This window comes from Herpailurus yagouaroundi, unplaced genomic scaffold (genome assembly GCF_014898765.1).
Source record: "Herpailurus yagouaroundi ecotype Mexico unplaced genomic scaffold, PumYag 160, whole genome shotgun sequence".
Lineage (NCBI taxonomy): Eukaryota > Metazoa > Chordata > Mammalia > Carnivora > Felidae > Herpailurus > Herpailurus yagouaroundi.
In genome coordinates, this window is record NW_024412401.1 from 51,392,882 (window position 1) to 51,399,967 (window position 7,086).

General features: G+C 60.5%; 1 long non-coding RNA gene across 1 annotated transcript in view; it reads left to right on the plus strand.

Annotated features, from left to right (window-relative positions):
* Positions 1–370, plus strand: part of LOC121035096 (uncharacterized) — a 4,096-nt gene extending 3,726 nt beyond the window's left edge. Inside the window, exon 3 of the long non-coding RNA XR_005792748.1 lies at positions 104–370. This is a non-coding gene — a long non-coding RNA (uncharacterized LOC121035096). The remainder of the gene's footprint in view (positions 1–103) is intronic.
* The last annotated feature ends 6,716 nt before the right edge of the window (positions 371–7,086 follow it).

Here is a 7,086-nt window from a genome sequence, read left to right on the forward strand (position 1 = left end):
GGGTATATAGGGAAGGGGTGTCCAAGAGCAAGACGGGGAGAATCTGGGAAGAGTAGTCATAGTTTTCATCTCTTGAATTTTGTTTTGTTTGTTTGAACTTTAGCTCGGTGCCATGGAACAGGACCACAAGAAAGATAGGACCCTGACCCGGAGAAGCTGGAATTCCCACATATGGAGGAAGAGCCTGTGAGGGTAGGTCTGTAGGGGTCTCCCTGGGAGCACACTGGGAATGGGGAGGACAGCCAGGTGGGTGGGAGGGCTGCAGGACCTGGAGGGGGCCCCTGTGGACGGGTCAGTGCTAAACGGCCATAGGACCAAGGCTGGGCCTTCTGTATCTTTCACCTCTCTTCCCACAATCCTGTGTGGCAAGTTGTCCAGGCTTCACGCCCTGCTGGCCCTCGGCCTCTCCTGGCTCTCTGATCAGCTGCTCCCTCTTAAGCTACAACCAGAATACGACCTGATGCTCCCATAAGAACACCTCTCGGCGGGGGGGAAGAAGACTCTCCCTTTCACATTTTACCTGGATTCCTCCTGCCCTGAGACCTGTCTCAGCTTAGAAGGTCTCCCTCCCGGAAGCCTCTCCTGACCCCCTAACACCGGGCTGGATATGTCTCTCCTGTGCTGAAGAGACGGTCTGGATGGCCGCGTGGGGAGTGGATGGACGTTTGGACGGTGGTCAGCTGGGGAAATGGATGAACGGACGGGGATGGATGGAGGAAAAGGATAATTGGTTAATTAGACGGCAGAAGAGCAGCGGGCGAATCGGCTGGGTGGAAAGCAGGTGGATTGGGTCGGTGAGTGGGTGCGTAGGGGTTGATGGAGGGCGGTAGGTGGGTGGGCAGAAGGCGCCTGGATATGAAGGACGAGCAAAGAGACGAGGTTGGCTCAGGCTTGTCGAAGCTTGTGGAGGGTCAGTGGTGCCCAAGGAGGAGGTGGAGTGGGGCTCTTTCTCCCCTAACTCCTCCCTCGGACCCCTCACGCTCCTCCCTGCCCCGAGGCGAGGGGTGGGGACTCAGTTCTGGGCGCTTCAGCCAGAAAAGTAATCGGCACCTGCTTCCTTCCAGCTTCTCTCTTTCCCATACCTCACCACCCTATGAATGTTTGGGGTCGATGGTCCTGATCATTGACAGTGACTTGAAGTTTGGGGCTGAGCTAAGAGACTCGGGTCTCTCTTTATCCATTGTCCTGCCACGTCCTTGCCTTCTGCGTCCCCGAGTCCTTCCGGCAGGGAGACAGGAGGATGCCCAGCCTGGCCGCACAGGGCTGGACGGAACGCACAGTCTTAGGCCCAAGCCCTGTGGCCCTGGGCCCCCAACCAGCCCGGGTCCCTGCTGCCTGGTGACCACCCCACCACCACCACCACCACCACCACCAACGCCCGCCCGGCAGCTCCGATTTTTCAGCTCGGGTTTGATCGCCTGCCAGGATCTCCCAAATGTCAGCTGCAGTGTTAGCATCTTTAAGAGAGCGCTCGAGGCGATCTTTAAGCAGGGAGGCTGGGGCCCCATGCTGATGAGAGGAGCCCCGTTCCAAGCGGATAGTTCTGCCTGCTGCCTCCCCAGCCTCTGCTCTGGGAGCCTGTGGTCCCTTGCTCTTTGGGCCTGGACAGCACCTGGGTTTATTTTTAAGCCCGGGTGAATCAGGGCTTTGCCAGGAGTTGAGGTCAGTCGCCTGAGCTAAGGGGTCAGCTGGGAGCCCGCGGAGGGCAGGGAGGGGCCCGTCCTGTCACTGCTCAACCCCCCAGCACAGCATGGCCCGACCCCGAGGCGCGGATAAATATTTGTTGGTCCGATGCATGCCTGAGCCGCCAAAGCTCTCTGAAAAGATGCGGATGATAACAGGGTGCTTTCTCCCCTCCCCTCCCCTCCCCTTCAGGGGGAGATGTTCGAGGTGACGGAGGATGAGAAACGTCAGACCAACAGGTCGAGGCTGGTGTGTCACATCTAGCATGTGGGTGCTGGGTGTTTTGGGGAAAGTCGCGGGTCCTCTCTGAGCCTCAGCTCTCTCATTAGCGAAGTGTGCCAAAGGATGGAATGCCAGCCTCGTAGGGTTGTTGGAAGGATCCACTGAGATAATGAGGGAGGAACACGGGGTACAGTCCCTGAAGCTTAGTAGGTTCTCCAGGAAGTCCCTCCCCACCCCGCGGTTTTTGGCACGTGCCCTCCTTCCTGCCTCCGATGTCCTTCCCTCCACCCTCCACCCTGTCCTTCAAGATCCCGAGTATGTTCCCCCTCTGGGGCCCCCTCCTCACCTGTCCAGCCCGGGCAGGGGCTTAATCCCCCCCACCCCGGGACTAAGTTCAAGCCTCGACCAGAACCCATGCGAAGTGACTGATTTCTGTTCCAGGCCAAGTGTCGGCCAATTTCTTGAGGGCAGAAACTATTTGTATTGATTTCTAGGTCCCTGGAGTCCTACACAGGGCCTAGGACACAGTTAGTACAGAATGAATGAATGAATGAATGAATGACTAGCTAGCTGATCTGAGCAGAATCAAGAGACCTTTCTGGCTGGTTTCACTAATAAGAGAGTGGATCCCCCCAAAGGCTGAGCCCTGCTAACCCCTTCAAAAGAACTGTCCCTCGGGTTGGTAAAGGGCTGTTGCCTTCCTAAGGTTCCCATGGGTTTCCTCCAATCCTCAGAGGACAGGGACAATTATTCTCAGTTCTCAATTGCTCAACGGTCACACAGCATGTTATGTGGGAGGGAGGAGCAGTCCCTGGTCCACACAGTCCTTTCGGGTCTCGATCCCTGGACTGGTGGGGCGTGGCCCATATCATGGGAACCTCTGGAATCGATGGGCTGAACTGGGGCCGGGAGGGGGGGTGGTGGTGGGGGAGCTGGTGCACCTCCACAGAGAGGAAGGATCAGCACCCAGTGCACACGGACATACGTGCTTCCTAACTAAAGAGTGTAGATCACAAGACTCAGAATGGTTATAGACCACAAATAAAATGAATAGGTGATGGGATGGTGGATGGGTGGAGGGATGGATGGATGGACGGACGGATGGATGGACGGATAGATGGATGAATAAGTGGCTGGCTGGCTGGTAGATGAATTAAGATGGGAAGATGGATAGGTGAATGGGTTCATGGATGGATGGATGGGCAGGGATATGGACGAGAGGGTAGATGATGGGTGATTGGGTGGGCAGCAATGCCATTCAACAAAAAGCACCCCAGTTGGGGGTCAGAGAATCTTGCCATTGCCCTGATCCCACCCCTAATGCCCAGTGGGACTTGTAGTAAGTCTTCCGGCCCTTCTTGACCGTCAACTTCCTCATCTGTCTGAAAGGGAAACGGTCTCTGCCCCCCCCTCCCCCCACCGTACGCAAAGATCAGAAAGGATTCCTGGGCTGTGAGTACTCCTGGCACCTTGGCCTCCCCAACCCTACCGCCCAATCTCACCCTGCCCACGTCCTATCCTGTCACGAGTCCCCTCCTTCCTGTGCCCACGGGGACCTCCCGCGCAGCCTCTAGCAACATTTTCTAATAGGGGCTCAGGGGATTCTGTTCACAAGCGAAGTCCAACACTGCAAACATTCTCAGTCCCCCGAGTCTGGTCAAGCCTGACTGATATGGGCTGGAAGTTAAGAGGCCATTTCTGAGGTCAAGACGTGGATTCTGATCCCAGCTCTGGCACTCAGTGCTGTGGGGCCCGAGGCAAGTCACTGCACGCCCCCGAGCCTCACTTTTCCCATCTGAAAACAAGGCTGATAGGAGCACCCATCTCCTGGGGTACCTAGGGGGGTCCGTGGCAAGATACACGTGGGTGCTCAGCCCAGCGCGGGGGGGCGGGGGGGGGGCCCAGGCTGTGCTCAGGGAGACCTAGCCACTCTTGTTATTATCTCTACTCTGGAGCCAAAAGACCAACGACAGGGCTCGTAGCATGAGTGTCCTTTATTCAACAAAGGTCTGGGTGCGTGCAGGTTTCTGGAACAGGGAAGTTCGAGGGACCCAAGAGTCCCAGGGGAGCGGCAGGCCCCCAGCCAGAGCAGCAGGCTGTGACCCACCTCTGTTTCACATGCACCTCGTCCTGGACAACCCAGGGCACAGGGCTTCCCATCAGCAGCTCGGTGACCCTGGGCAAGCACCCTGGCCTCTCTGGGCCTTGCTGTCCTCACCTGTAGAAGACAGGCTTCCCGGTTACCTGTAGGCACTGCCATTGCTTCCCTGTCACCAGCGCTTTGCCTCCTAGCCCGATGGGTGAGGCCAGCACCCTTCACTGCTGGAGATGCAAATGCTGGGGTCCAGAGAGGGTCTGAGTGCTGGGCTGGGATAAGAACACAGACCCCTCCCACGCTTCGCTCCCCATCCGCCCTGAGTGCTCCAGCCGAAGCCTGGAGCTAAAGGTTGGCCTCTGGGGCCTTCAGTCGGCCCCAGATCCTCCTGCCCACTACCCCTTGTCAGCCCCTGGTGTTTCCTGGTCCGCGGTCCTGTCCTTGTTACGTGCTGGGAGGTCACAGGGCTCTCCTCATGAGCTGCCGAGCCTTAAGAGGTTATCACTGTCGCCCCGGCCTCCCAGGGGACCCCCCCAACACCTCGCAGCCCCAAGGGGCACCCATAGAGTCCATGGGAGTGTGGGCGGCTCACGTGACCAGGCTGTTGGGTCAGGTGGCCTCTCAGACCTGAGCTTGGGGGAGGTGCCCAGGTGGAGAGGAGAAGCAGAGGGGCCCTGAGGGAGCAACAATGCAGGGTCCCAGCCTCCCCCAACCCCGGGTGCCCCCCTCCCCTTCCCCAACTGCTGCAGACTCTGGTTAAAATGGCACCTCCACCATCTGTCACCCCTCCCCCATTCCGTGGGCGCGGCTGTGACTCCAGGACTGGCTTGCTTCATAAACAGGCGGCTGGCGGGTCCCCAGGGCCAGGCGGGTGATGGGCCCGGTGCTGGCCCAGGGCTGTCGATCTGGGGAGGATCCCGCGAGGCGGGCAGGAGAGCAGGTACCAGGAGGGTTCCACGCCCTCCCACGGTGGCGTCCCGACCCCTGGGGGCTCCCGCCTGCACCCACTCCTTCCCTGGCTCCTTCCGCTCACACCCTCCCTGGATCTCACATCTTCCCCGCCTTGCTTCTGCTGGGCTGAGAGAATTTCAAACCAATACCTGGGTGTAGAGCCTCCACAGACCCTCCTCAGCAAGTGCGGTCTCCCTGGGCAGTAAGCACCAACCCCCTCGGGGCCCCTGCCTTACAACCGGGGAAACTGAGGCCAGAGAGCTGGGCGGTGGGGGCCCTGGGAGTGGTGGAGGACTCCCCCTCTCCCACCACCCCCACCCCGGCTGCAGTTTGCCTCCTGGTAGGAAGCACTTAGGGGGAAAGGGGTGTCACAGGGGTCAAGTGCCCAGTCCTGAAACTGTAAACCAGCTTGCTGCCCTCAGTTTTCCCATCTGGGGAATGGGGGACTCCAGACTGCTGGGAGAGGGTATCTTTTGCGCCAGAGAGCAAGCAGGGACTCACCATTCTCTCACAATCCCCCCAGACTTGGGAGAGACCACACTGAGGCTGGAGGGCCAGTGGGGGGGGGGGGGGGGGGGGGGGGGGGGGGCCCGGCGGGGGCCCCCCCCCGGCCCCCCCCCCCCCCCCCCCCCCCCCCCCAGTCCCCGGGCTTCCCCCTCCCCCATCACCGAGGCCCGGCTGCCCCTCCTCTCTCCCGCTCCTGCCTGCCAGCTCCATCCCGAAAGCCCCCAGACCCCAGCTGGAGTGTTTTTACTGCTTTGACCGGCCGCTCAGCCTCCCTCCTCCCCCTCCTCCCCCTCCTCCCTCCTCCTCCACCTTTCCCCCCCTCTCTCTCTCTCCTCTCTCTCCTCCATCCTCTCCCCCTCCTCCTCTTCATCTTTCTCCCTCTGTTCTCCGCTCTCCCTCCCCTCCCTCCTCCTCTCCCTCGTCCCTCCCTCCTCCCTCCGCCCTCCCTCCCGAGCGCTCCCTCCCTCCCTCCCTCCCTCTCTCCGGGGGAAGAAAGGTCACCGTGCAGCTGATTACTCAGAGCTCAGTTGCTGTAGCAACCGGCGGGGGAAGTGGGACAGGCTGGCTTTGAGGACGCGTGAGGTCGGCCGCGGGCGGCTGGAGCCGGCGCGGGCCTCTGTGCTCCTGCGAGAGGGAGGCTGCCGGCAGCCCGGCTCCTCGGCCGCTGCGGGCCGGGCTCGGGGGTTTCATTTTTAATGAAGGGTTCGCGCGCTCCCCTCGCGCACCCCTCCCCGCCTTCTTCCCACCTCCCCGGGGTCTGGAGGGGGAGTGCGCCCCTCTTGGGTTTGGCTGCCTCTCTCTCTCTCTCTCTCTCTCTCTCTGGTCTGGGGCTCCGTCCCTCTGTGTCTCCCCTCTGCCAAGGTTCTGATGGCTTCTTTCTTTCTCCTCTCTCAGAGCTCAAAGGGACAGCCCTTTACCAACACACACACACACACACACACACACACACACGTCTCTCACCCACAGGTTGGGTAAGGAGACCAATAAAATCCTCAGCACCCCCCAACACCCCCCCCCCCAGAAGCCTTTGTCACTGGCCTGGGAGACCCGGGCTTCCTCAACAAGCCAGAGACAGGGTCCACAGAGGGTCCAGCCCTGCTCCCCCAGACACACTGGCATTCCCCTGGCACCCACGGGGGGGGGGGGGGCTGCCCTGCCCTCCAGGAGCTTCTGGGCCCCTCCAGAAGGCATCCGCTCTGCTCAGAGTGGAAGCCAGACCTACAGGGGAGGGGGTGGCTGATGCCAGTGGGCAGGGCAGGGAGGGCGCCTGTGGGTGGAGAGCATCTCAGCCCCTGCTGTCTGTTGGCTCCTTCTCCAGCGAGGCAGCCCAGGGAACAAGGCCAGCTCCGAGCGAGGGCCAGCTCGGCAGTGACGGGACAGGGGCTCTGGAGCTGGGCAGGCCTCTGTTCCAGTCCCCATCCCGCTATGGGACCCTCCTCCCCCGGTTCGGTTCTCGGGAATGTCAAGTGGCTCAACCACTTTGGAGAACATTCGGCGGCTTTTTAAAGATTGAAACGTACACTTACCTTGGGACCTCGCCGCTCCCTCTAGGCATTTATCCCAGCGCAGTGGAAACTTGGGTTCATGCAAAGATTTATGCACGAGTCTTCAGAGGAGCTTTGTTTGTG